We start from the raw sequence: 13,157 nt of genomic DNA, 5'->3' as shown, positions 1-13,157 counted from the left end.
TTTACATTTCGAATCTCTTGTCGGACCCGCCGTTAAAGAACATCAGCTAAGGAACACGAAATACAAGGCATCGTTGATGACATGGTCTCGACTTGTTAAGGTGAAGTACTACGAATTACGTCAAAATTAAGTTGTGGTGTCATTTTCTTGAAACTTTGCACAAATATTCTTGGAAGTTGTGCAAGTGCAAAAATGAAATAAAAAATGGGGGTCACCACGCTTGTTTCCATGGAAACGGACGTTAAAATGGCGTCGTTAGAAATAAATAAAAATGATATAATTCACTTAAACTAAAGAAAGCAATCATAAAACGCTTAGCAAATGAGTTAATTTTAATAAATTCCAAGACTTTAGATCCATATCTATCGAATGTATAGTTTTCATGATGTTTGTGAAGAAATTTTAACATAAATATCAATTACAAAATGACGATATCGAAATTATATCACTACATAATTTTCGAATTTTCTTCCTGTCGCTTTGAATGGTGTCATTTTGACCAAACTTGGCGAATAAACTCCTGACATAATACCATTTAGTTTACACTTTTAATAAAAGGGTGTCACCACGCTACTTTTTACAATATTTCCAGGTGAATGGGTAGTTTGCGCCATATAAATGGGAGAGAAATGTTAATTTTTCGCTCATATTGAATAAAAACCAGCTTCCTAGGGGGTCAAAATATGACAAGGTAATAGGTCACATGTATTTCTAAGACACTGTGTCAAAAATTAGGTAAAAGCGCAATTTCAACAATGACAGGTGATGTTAAATACATGCGCTACAAATAACCCATTTGCGGCAGGCTGGAGTTAAATCTGCGCAGAAACGTTCTAAAGCGTGTGCGCGTCCGAATTCGTCGCCCTTTACCTTAATTGGTACTTTGATTACAAGTCTTTGGAGAGGATAGAGTCCTGTTCATTAGTTTGGTCTGTGATTACGAATGAGTTTCACGGTGGTAAAAACGTAAAACCAATGTTGGCTGCCACCTCAATTACAAAAGGTTATTAAATAAGTCAATTAGTAATTCGTCGACAGGATATCGCCAAACATTTTTGCATTCTATTATAACAATGACAGATGATCACATGTACCGCATTTCATAACTCATACCGCTACGTGTCAATGAAGCGTATTACTACCCTGTGAGATCAAAACCTGTACCAAGTTTCATCAATCACTCTAATTATGAAAGTTCATTTAATATGTAAATTTAAAATTTCAGCAAATTTGATGCAGCATTTCTAGACATATCACACCAATAATAAGAGTTCATCAAATATACAAATTAGTAATTACTGGAGATGATACCAGTTAATGTCTGCAGCATTACAGTACTGGGAGGTCAACATCTGCACCATGTGTCATCAAATTTTGGTGCAGTATTCTTGAGATAGTCCACTTACTAGGAAAGTTCATTAATATACGAATTAGTAATCAATTCGCATGACACTGCTAAGTGTCTTTGTACACTATTATTAGACTACGTGCTAATGATTTGTACCATTTTTCATCAAATTTACTACAGTATTTCTAGAAATATCACTCAAATTCCAAAACGTCATCAAATATGCAATTAATTGTTGCAAGACTGACGTATCTCATCGTGTGCTATCAGAGCTGTGTGTGACAAACATCTTTACACAGTTTCTTCAAACTTACTGCAGTCGCTCTAGACTTGGTTCAAGTCGGTGAATTTTTAAAACATAAAATCATAAAATCATTTATAAAAAATCATTAAAATCATTAATAGTTTCTCTTCTGTCTTTCCTTTTTCGTATAAACCTTCAGGCCAGGTTTTCCCAGCGATCGAATGCGTTACCTTTGGTCTGCGCAGTATAGTGAGCTAGTTTCTGCCGCATTCACCGACTTGGACTTCTTGCAAAGTACCGGCGGCCAGACGGACTGTATACACAGTGACGTCAAGCAAATACAAAATGATTGACAGTTTCAGCCATTATTCTGGCCAATGAGGAGAACGCATGAATTTAGTGTTAGGGGCTCGGACCCTTTTGCTGGTCCTTTGGTTTTTGCACGGAACAAGATGCTTGACAACTTCTTCTTTCTATCCTTGAATAACCGGCGACGATTATCGCATTTTGCAACATGGGCCCCACAAATAACACAGATATTTTCACATAATTTCGGTGATACAACAAAGGTCGTGCTCATCATTTTTGTGGGAGTGATCGCACTCGACATTTTGTCAACAACGCCATGTAAGTTTTATACACGTCCCGCTTTGGGTCATATTAGGTAACTCCTCCTAATGTGTAAAATTTAGTGATATCATCTTATGAATAATATATCAGTTAATAAAAACGTCATCTCATGTATAATTTATATCAACGCAAACCCTGCAAGAGAGCCAAGTTTGTGATTCTGGGTGAAACTCCCCTGTATAGCGTTCACCCAACTCATCGCGTCCACTTCACTCACGCACGCGTTTCACATGAAAGCAAAATACAAACTTAATCATTGCATTAACTCTCAAACATTCACAAATCACAGACTTGAACAAGTCTACAGTCGCTCTTGAAACACAGATCTTTCTTGAAAAGGTCATTGTCAATGACATAGTCCCCGCTTTTTAAATAAAATGGCCGTCACACAGCCACATTGGATCAGATCACCGAACAAATCGACATTAAACAGAACAAAATTGGGATGCAAAAGCTGTTACAGTCATGTTTAAAGGTTCCAAATTGCGTGTCTGAACGCAATGGGCTGGCCCTGGACCCAGATAACGCGCTACTAAACCGAAAAAATATGATTCCAATCTTGAACATCCCACGTTCTCAAAACAATATCTTCCAACCAGATTTTGCGCTGCAAGCGGGGACCACGTCGTCCGATTGACATCACTTGTGAGACAGGCATTAGTAGACGCAGACGTTAGCAACACCTTGCACTGTATATTTCTGCAGTCGGATTCTGCCTTGTAGGTTCATCCAAGTGATACTGGAGATGTCTCCGCTGGTTCAAATATCGATTAACAGTCAGACTAGCTATTTTTGCATGTAAAATCCGGAAAAAATAAAAAAACTGGTCAAACGTGATGAGTGGCAATTCTTGGCCGGGCCACGATCCTATGGGCCGACTTCAATATTATATGTTCTAGCCCAAACATGGGACTATGTGCCCTAGGGTAAGTGACCATTTGCCTGACGTAAGGAGGGCAAATGGTCTCCTTCCCCGAGGGTACATACTCCCTTGTTTGGGCTATAATGTTTTTATTACATGCCTCTCTTACTCAGTTTACACCAAAAATATTTACGTTTATTGGCAAATTATAGTCGAATGTTTTATTTTCATTTTAGACGAAAAACGGTTAAAAATAGAACAATTTTCATCATCGAATGGCGCAATGATATATTTAAACTGCTGTTATGCGGTTTATCAATATCTTTATGCGAAATTTTCCAAAAACATGATTTTCTGTGCAAAACATGAAATTTCAAGACTTTTACATCCAAAAGTTTTCAAGTTGAAAATAGTTCCGGTTCACTTTCAGTCCAGTGATGACTATGCGGCCCGCGACGTCATCGGCGAGTTACCATTGAATCCTATGGAGCGCGCGACGTTCGATATACGAGGCATGTAATAAAGTGAATGTGAACATAATAAGTGACACAAAGCTGTCAGTCATCGAACAGCTAAAACGTGGTGAGACATCAAGCGAGCAAGTTGGCTGCCGAGTATGGTGCTGTTAAATCAACGATCACCGATAGCAAAGAGCCAAAGTCAAAACTTGCTAACTTCGCTGGTAAGATAGACTCTATTGCTAATGAACACGGCCGATGATGAAAAATAAGAGAAATCAGTCTTCACTTTGTTTACGCAAGAACGCAGCCAGGGCACGCCTCTGTCCGGTTAGACCTCGGTCGTACCGCGTACGGACCCTCCGTATAACCCTGGTCCGCAAAATCTACATCAGGGCCGTAATTAGTATTGTTGCACACGTACTGTATCATATTGTCTTGTTCATGCGCTAAAATAGGATTAGTGCCCGGTATTCCAATCGGCCGTGGGGGGGGGGGGGTTGGCATCAGCCACGATAGCAGAGAGGAAAGCACCATGCAATGCATCGCCATGCGTTGGGACGAACTAATGATCCAACGTCATCTGAAAATGTCAAAAAGCTAGATAAAAATATCTGTGTTCTTACGATGACATACTGAGGTAACAATTTATACACAAAAATTGTATACTCTTTAATAATTTATTGCCTGAAATTAGAAAAAATCTCACACGTTTACAACAAGTTACATAAAGGCAGCTTTCAGTCGTGCACGTGTCTGTTTTGCATGTACTACTGAATACAACACTTGTTTTGAACAAAATAAAGCTTGCAGGAAATAAACAAACAACATGGCTTCATAAGCCTGCATTTTCCCTAATAGTGAAAATTAAACGTTCGTCCGGTTACCTACTCGAAAAGTTTGTCTCTGAAGGGTGAAATGTGAAATAATGATGAGAATGTGAGAGTTTCAGTCACTGTATAACCTTGAAATAAATGACTGATTCTCCTCAAGAACGGTCAATTTTTATCATTTTTTGGGTAAAATTACGAACACTGTCCCCCCATTTTTCTCCTAATTTAAATTTCTCTCATATGTTGGAACCAAAAAATCCCTATTTAAGCGACAATTTACCCCCTCCCGGCCCCTAGTGGTACTTATATGAACAAAACTATAGTATAATTTTGATTATACAAGGCGCTTTGCAGATCGCTGCTGAATGAAATAGTATTATGAAGTAGCAGTGTTTGTGTAAGAGGTGTATGGGCGCTGCTAAACATTGCTGAAGTACCTTGACATGATGGGATAAAAGGTGAAATTTGTCGCCAATATGGATATCCAAAAGGAAAATGGATATACAATCACAGTTTTCTTTGTTAACTGGAAAGTTGGTTTGCGAGTCATTTTCATCAGCAAAGAGTGGTTTTCCCGCTTGAAATATACAAACATTTGACTACAAAGTTACACATTCCTGAAACGGTAATTTTAAGAATAAACCGTTTTGCAGAGTTGGCTTGGGGAGCATGGCATGAAGTCATTTATGATTGTTGTGCATTATTTTGTTTTCAATTTTCAGGGGACTTTGGAATTTTCTCTCAATTCTATTCCACGGTGATCTTTGATTAGTTGTTGAAAAATTGTAAAATACGATAGGTTTAGATGAGTTTTAAAAGTAAAACTGATCAAATAAAGTGAATGCTTATTCCCTAACATCTAAGTAGCGTCTAATGTGTCCGCTGTCATGTGTGAAGCTCACATACAATGTAAGTATGGCTAGTAAAAGTTCCGCACTTTGACTGTTATTCATTCATTCTACACCAGTTTTGCAAAAAACATACCTGGCAACAAATATTTTTTATCAAATATTTATATCTAGGCACCCCTAAATATTCAAGAAGATGAAAAGTTTATTTACACTATTTGTAAACTTGGTATTTCTGGATACATTAGCATATTTCTGGTATAACACCGGGTACTGATACAACGTTGAACAGGATTTTGTTAACTGATTTTGCCTGCATTCGTTTGTGTTCATTCTATAATTTAGTATTTAAAATAACAGACTACGCTGCGTGCAACATTCTTCTCATAATTTTACAACTCCAGTAGTTGCAATAATTGTAGCCTTTTTTTGGCTGGACCCTGCGGCTTGTGGACCACTGTCGTGCGGCCTGCGCGATGCCCAAGCAAGGATATAATTCCATCCTATAACTTCCCCACGTAAAATAGCACTGCCGATCTGCAATGCACGCTCACGGCACACAAGGAGCCGCATTATCAGAGAATCTCGCCTTACCATGTGCAAATTTTACCATAATCCTGCTCCCAGATAATGTTTGAATCGTTATAACCCCACGTCGATGGTCAACTGTTTATTTTTTGTGATTTCTAACCTCCGATTATTACTGATAATGTACCCGATTTGTGGCCCAGATGTTTCTGCATCCAGAAACTTTGGATAATGCTAGCCAACTTTTAGTGTCCCTAGCCCAGAAATCATGAGAACGTTGCATACAAAGCGTAGTTGTTTACAGGACGATGTATGCCTTGCCGTGAAACTACAGTGCTGCTGAGTGGAAGCAGATACTGTATCAGTCAAAAGCAAACACAACTTATCTCATGACCTCACATGACCGGTGCCCTTAATCTACGGTACTGATAACATGGACAAAAAACTGGCCGAGAATACCTGCCTCACTAACAAACAGCGCTGTCATAATACATGTTCAGAATCCCATAATTTGCATATAACCATTCATTGACGATACCTTGTCTTTTGTGTTTAAACAGTGAGGTGTTTAGCAGAATTGGACGTACCGACCGGCTTGCTAAATCTAGGATACAACCACACACTGTCGTCTATTCGACTTGATTGATATCTACGACGCCTGCCTCTTGCCACCTTTACAGTGTGAATAAAAATCGAAGTTCAGCTTATTCATGGCTTAGGGACTGGTCAGTTTCTTTTGCCGGGAGGATTGGGGTTCCTATGTTTTCTCAATACTCGCAGGGGGTCAGTGTGCTCTTTTGAGGGTAAGATACTGACACATAATTGGAGAGAGAGAGAGAGAGAGAGAGAGAGAGAGAGAGAGAGAGAGAGAGAGAGAGAGAGAGAGAGAGAGAGAGAGAGAGAGAGAGAGAGAGAGAGAGAGAGAGAGAGTTAAATTAACGAATTAGTTTTTAAGGAGCTGTTTCGCAAATAACTTTTTTGTGGTCACCCTGTTTTCGATAGTTGGCATGAGGGCGAGGGTCACCAGGTTATTAATATTGTTCATGAGGGTGCGTGTAAACTACTTTTTGATGTCTGTAAAAACTGCCACCCGCAGGCCGAAGAAACTGACCAGTCCCCTAGTTCTATCCGAAATAATTAAGTCTTCATAAAGGAGAACATGTATGCTGCTGTGCATGTCGCCATTGGCAAAAATCCAACTCTACACAGGGTCAACTGAGTTAGTGATCAACTGAGCTATGTGCCAAGAGTTTGTTGACTTTACTGCCGATCAGCTTGTAAATAATCTATAGGCCCTATATATAGTTTGCATTGCAATGCTGTTGTTGGAACTGTGCGTAGATAAAGCTGAGGACCACGAAATACAAGTAGCTCTTTGTGTGTAGTGAGTTCCTATTTCAAATGAATACTCACAGCTTGAGAAAATATCAACCAAAGTGCAATGTAATAGTATTCATTATGCAAATTGCATGAATGTGTATCAGGCAGAATGCACTTCGAAAACAGATATTCGGACTCTTAAACTTTTACAATTTTTGTCTGATATACCACTTGTGGGGTTCATTTCAAAGCTCTTGGTGTAAGAAAACCTTTTACCGGTTTTGTTTCCGAAATTCGAAAATTTTATTTCTCCATAGAGTTAACACAGGGATAGCGGCCATTTTGAATTTTGAATATCGGTAAATCTTGGGTTATTTGTTTCTCTAGAACCAAAATTTGAACGGTGACCCCGATATTTATTCTTTATTTTCAGAGAGAGTGATTGAAAGATTCCTAAGAAAAATTTGATTAAAAGTTTAAGTCTTTCACTTTCGAGGCGGATACAACCTTAAACATGAAAATTTGATGATAACGAATTATATCAATGGAACGTATTCACCTGCCTCGGGTTCGCGCACTATTTGAAAACATTCAATGTAATTAAACATGTTTCAAATATTGACGGATTTTAACAGTAAATAAAGACGTTTGAACTGTTGGAGAATTATAAAGTTTTAGTTGCACTTCTGGTTTGGACATCAACCGAATATAGGTTATTTTCATGAGTTCCATCATGACACACCGCAAATGGCATATAGAGCTATGGCTTGCCAAAATTTAGTTATAATATGTACATGCTATGATGATTTCAGAATGACTAAAATGCGGGCCCGTTTTTTTTGTTTGTTTTTCTTTTATTTTCGCTTTAATTTGTTTACAATGACGGCTGTAATACGTATCCTTGTTCAGTGCATCCTCGGAATAGGACATCATTTACTTGTTTGGCGGTTCGTTTACCAGAAGTCAAATAAATTTCTATGTAGACTGAAAAAATTGAAGAAAAATTACACTAATAAACTGCATTAAATTGTGGTTGACTCTATAGTACATTTTGTTTATGACTTTGTCTCAAGTTGTTTGTTGTTTCTTAAACACATACTGTTCTCTTATGTTTTTTCTTTCTTTAATCGTAGTTTGCAATTTATAATTAAAATTGTGTGAAAGTTTGATTGAACGAAAAGGAGGAATACGGTTGATTGTCGTCGGCCAAGTGAATATCCAATCTCGGTTGAAGATGACTTTTGTCTTGGGACAAACAAAGAATGCCTTGTCGTCAGAAACATTCTCCTGACGACTAAGATAAGATAAGATAAGATTATAATTCTTAACAGATTATCTATAGTCTATAGTTCAAAATGTGTGATAATTTTATTGAAACCTAAGTCTGCGACAAAATTCACAAGTACAAAGATAGAATAGTCATGATACTGCACATCGTAAGTCATAACAACAGGAAAACCGGCATGATGCGGAACAGTGGGTCTAGAATTTGTCTAATTTTCTCTTCCTAAACGAAACCTGAACTGAAGGCCACAATAATATTTCCTTATCTATCAGAGACACGCATGCCTGAAAGGCTATTCAGAATTTTATGACAACAAAGTAAGCCAAAAGCAATGGTTGGACCTTTGATTTTCTGTTTAACATCGCTAAAATGTAAGAAACGCGCGCGGGCCTTCTGTCTAAATGACAAGACATATCGGATATATTATGACAAATAAATGAATATTTGGAAAAGCTTTGATACCCTCAACGCTTTAATGTGCCCATGGATAAGCCAGGGGGTAAAGCTATTCACAAGAGAAGTATTCGGTCAAATTTGTTAGCCACTTGCTTCAGCAATGCTCGACGATATTAACAGGATAATTTGAAGAGAATGAAGTGTTACGGAATTTGTGGTTAATTTGTGCCCATCACTTTATCCGTAAAGTAAAACCTGTAAGAAGGGCAGCAAAATTTCTCACTGCCACCAACACGTTCATCATCATCATCATCATCATCATCATCATCATCATCATCATCATCATCATCATCATCATCATCATCATCATCATCATCAGTGGCAGCAGTTGCTTCAGCATCACCTTATTTCCAAGGTGTGCATTTTGATTGTGCTAGACGCCATTACGAATTTTGTTCGCTTATTTACGCCATTATTTTTATGTGTTTATTTGTCCATACGGTCCAAAGATTCAACTATTTGCTACTGCAATGTCCTCTGCTTGAAATACGTTTGTCATCGATATACAGCTTTACAAAGATAGAAGCTTGTCAAATGTCATAAAAAGCGATTCGAATGAGTGACAAGCTGTCCAATTATAACAGAACAAGGTGGTATTACAAAAGTAGAACGTCCATACGGCACTATACTTGCACTGTCTTTCATATAATATTTTTATTAAAAAATTGGAAGTAAATTTTTATTTAATATCTTTGACGTAACCCCGATATAATATTCGACCAAGCCTGATTTTTTCGATGCTGCGACGCCCATGAGGTCATTCTTTATGTTCAATCTTATACCGTTCATAAATATTGTATAAATATTAACTTCAGGTGACGTAGTTAAACCTGTCCACTTCTCTACAACCAAGAACACTACATAGTTGCACACCACAGTGTCGCACCGTTCAAAGCATTTTCAAGAATTCATTAGCACCATGTCGAGTACACAGCATCAGAGTCAAAGGGGAGGTACTGCCAGCAGTGGCAATGGAAGTGGCGATGAATACACTGACCGTGATCGTCAGCGCATCGCTGCTGAGACTGACGCCTCCATTGCAAACGTTCGTGCCATGGGTCCTTCCGCATTCGCAACAGGTCATCAGCCCGACGACAAGGACAACGAAATCAGACCACATACTGACCGAAAGTGGCAGAATGCTTCCAACTCTAATGTCGAGAAAGAAAAGCCAAAGTAAGTGCATAAAATTCAGGTAATTTCAGGTGACTAAAATAAACCTCAGGTGATTGCTGTAATATGTACCATACATGACAACTAAAGAATGTATGAATGCAGCGTATGCTCAATAAGTCTTATCGTGTTACACTGGGGTATTATCAAAGCGTAAGTGCCATTTTACGCTGAACCTTCATGTTTGCGGAGTTTGTTTTAGTGTCTGGCTTCTCCACGTCGTGCTACTCTGGCGGACTTTGCTTTTATGTATTCATTTCATAAACAGAAAATATATTTGCAAGAATAAATCAAATTGTGCTCCATTACTCCCATTTGTTGGTTTATACATAGAGAGACTAGGTTTACTGGACCAACAGAAAGGCAACCAACAAACAATAGCTACTACAGGATTATTACAATTAGTATAATATGTCAAAGAATGCAAGAAACTACAAGTAACACTCGGAATATTGACGAGGTGAAATGTAGGGCCGTTGTTAAACTGTTACATGTTTTAATTTTTGAAAACTGATTCCGAAATAATAACAGATATTCCACTATTGAATAAACACAAGAGGAAGCCCACAACATACCATGAATAGCGAATCGAATACATGTCGCCATGTTTACACATGTACGTGATAAGACTTTGGTTGAGCATTCTCACGCATGCATTTTTGCATGGACATCTTTCCATTGCTATGCTTGTGTGTGAAACTAGAAAAAAATATGAACTCGCAATTTGAAATACACTTCGTCAATTTTCCTTTGAAATCTAAGGAGCAGGAAGTTTTACGTTCACAACAGTAATTGATGTCTTATGCCAGTAGAACGGATTCTCCACCATCGCAAGATGTCAGAACACAGTCAATATGATTCTGTGAACCGAGTCAAAGACTACATCAAATAAGAAGATAGCGTCAGTAAAAGCAATAACTGATTATAAGACGCTGATTTCATCAATATACATACAAGATGCCCTAATAATACGTTTGGCTTGTATTGGATTCACTTTTTGACCTTTCTTCCTGGTAATTATCATCAATACACTATCTTATATACCTGAGCGATCATGCAGCCATTTGCTCCCAAACGTCAGTATTGCCTATGCAATGCTCTTTTAACTCAGTCGAGCAAAGTGCCAAAGGTGCCCTATGTCGCAACAATGTCTGTTGGTGTGTTCGTCTATTCATCCGTCCGTCTGTCCGTCCGTCGTCTCTCTTTCCGTCGACGTATTTTGTCTCACCCGTAACCTGAGAACCGTTGAGTTTTATGCAATGTTATTTGGTATTTAGCATAGTCATGATGTGATTTAGATCATATGAGATTTTAGAGAGTGTGGCTTTCAAATTAATTGCTCATTAGCATATTTTAATGAATTTTGTAACTTGGCCATATCTCAAGAACTACTCAACAAAATTTGATGTGACTTGCAATACTTTGATAACCCTATAAAATTACTATGCTGAAAGTTTTGTGGGTTTTGTCTGATTAATTCTCATGTGCATATTTAATGAATTTTTGTAATTCGCTATATTCAAGAATTTTTCAAAGGACATACATTAAGAATAGCTGCACAGAATTGAAGAATATTTGCTACAAATGTTAATCAGTACAGGATTTATCCGCAATCAAAAGACATAGAGGTGTAACATGAAAGTTAATTACGAATTTGCATATTTGTTGAACTTTCATAATTAAGAATATATCAAAATTGACGAAACTTGGTGTATATATATTGAAAATACTATGATTCAACATAATTTAAAGTGATTAAGCATTTTTACATTAGCCAAGTCCTAATTTGCATAGTTAATGAACTTCCCTAATTAGGGTTTAATATCTGTGATTGACTTGACAAAGTTTGAGGAATTTAGCTATGAACATGGAAGATGATACAACTTTATTGAACGTTATTAGCAAAAAAGTTATCAGCAAATTCCTTAGTTGCATATTTCATGAACTTTCCTAATTAGGGATATATACCTGGATTAACTTGTTCAAGATTAGCGAAAAATGTTACTTACATTAATGATGATAGGTTAAAATTATAGTAAAAATCTTTTAGTATTTTCACTTCGGCTAATCATTACTTTGCATATTAAACAAACTTTCTCAGTTAGGGATATAGATCTGAATTGGCAGGATTAACATTGATGAACCTTGATATGTACTTTTGAGATACACTGACATGTTGTTTTAGCAGCTTTAGATAAACTTATTACTAATTTTCATATTAAAAAATTTCCTAATTAGGGATATTTATCTGAATTGATTTGATCAACGTTGACAATACTTTTGATGGATAATGAAAATATTACAGCACGTCATTAAGCAGATCAAAATTGACAAAAATTGCTCTGTACATTGAAGAACTATAATTACCAAAAGTCGGTTTAGTATTTTGAGAACATCTAATTGCCAATTTGCATATGCAACGAATTTTCCTAATTAATTAGAAAAATATATCTAGGTTGGTTAAATCAAAGTTGAAAATATGTCCCATATACAATGAAGATACCACGAAATAACATTGTTGAAGCCATTAAGCACTTTTACTTTAGCTAATTGATAATCAGCATATTTGACGAATTATCTAATTAGGGATTTAGCGGAGCGAATCTGTCTGTTGCCTTTCCGCTAGGCAACTGGATGCCGTATGCTGTGAGGTTAAACCCGATTGAAAAGACGGTCTTGTATTTGAATTATTCCAGCGGCTGTCTTTCCCGCAGTTTAAGCGGTGTATTCGTTGCTTTGATGAAGTTTGTGTGCGATGAGTGATATGTGTATGTACAAGCGTGAATGCTTCTCGAACTATACAACGTGTGGAGCAGTCGCAGTCAGAAAAATGTAAAAACTTAACCTGGTTATGAACCACTCTTTTTGAGAATGGAGATTTCAACGAGGAGTTCTGGCTGTTGGTCTCCGCAAGGCGTCTGGAATGACTTGACCGAAGTTATCAAAACGTGTTATGTACATGTGGATATTATAATATATAATATTATCAAAAGTTAAAAGTGTAACCTGGTATCCAGTTAGGTTGAGCCTGGCTCGCAACAAATAACCACTTTAATTTGCCTTTATAATAATTAGGCAAATATTATATAGGGCTCAGCCCTAGTGTCGCGCCAGGGGTTAAGATTTGCAATGTTATTTGTATTGATTCATGATAAATTATTACTTCATATAC

The 13,157-nt window shown here is 37.3% G+C and overlaps 1 protein-coding gene across 1 annotated transcript in view; it reads left to right on the top strand.

The window, feature by feature from the left end:
- Positions 1 to 13,157, top strand: part of LOC139127246 (uncharacterized) — a 128,567-nt gene that overhangs the window by 90,083 nt on the left and 25,327 nt on the right. The gene's annotated exons all lie outside the window — the stretch shown is intronic.

The sequence above is a fragment of the Ptychodera flava genome, chromosome 3, assembly GCF_041260155.1.
Source record: "Ptychodera flava strain L36383 chromosome 3, AS_Pfla_20210202, whole genome shotgun sequence".
Classification (NCBI taxonomy): domain Eukaryota; kingdom Metazoa; phylum Hemichordata; class Enteropneusta; family Ptychoderidae; genus Ptychodera; species Ptychodera flava.
The sequence above is the reverse complement of the archived record's forward strand: the minus strand, read 5'-3'. Positions and strand labels throughout refer to the sequence as shown.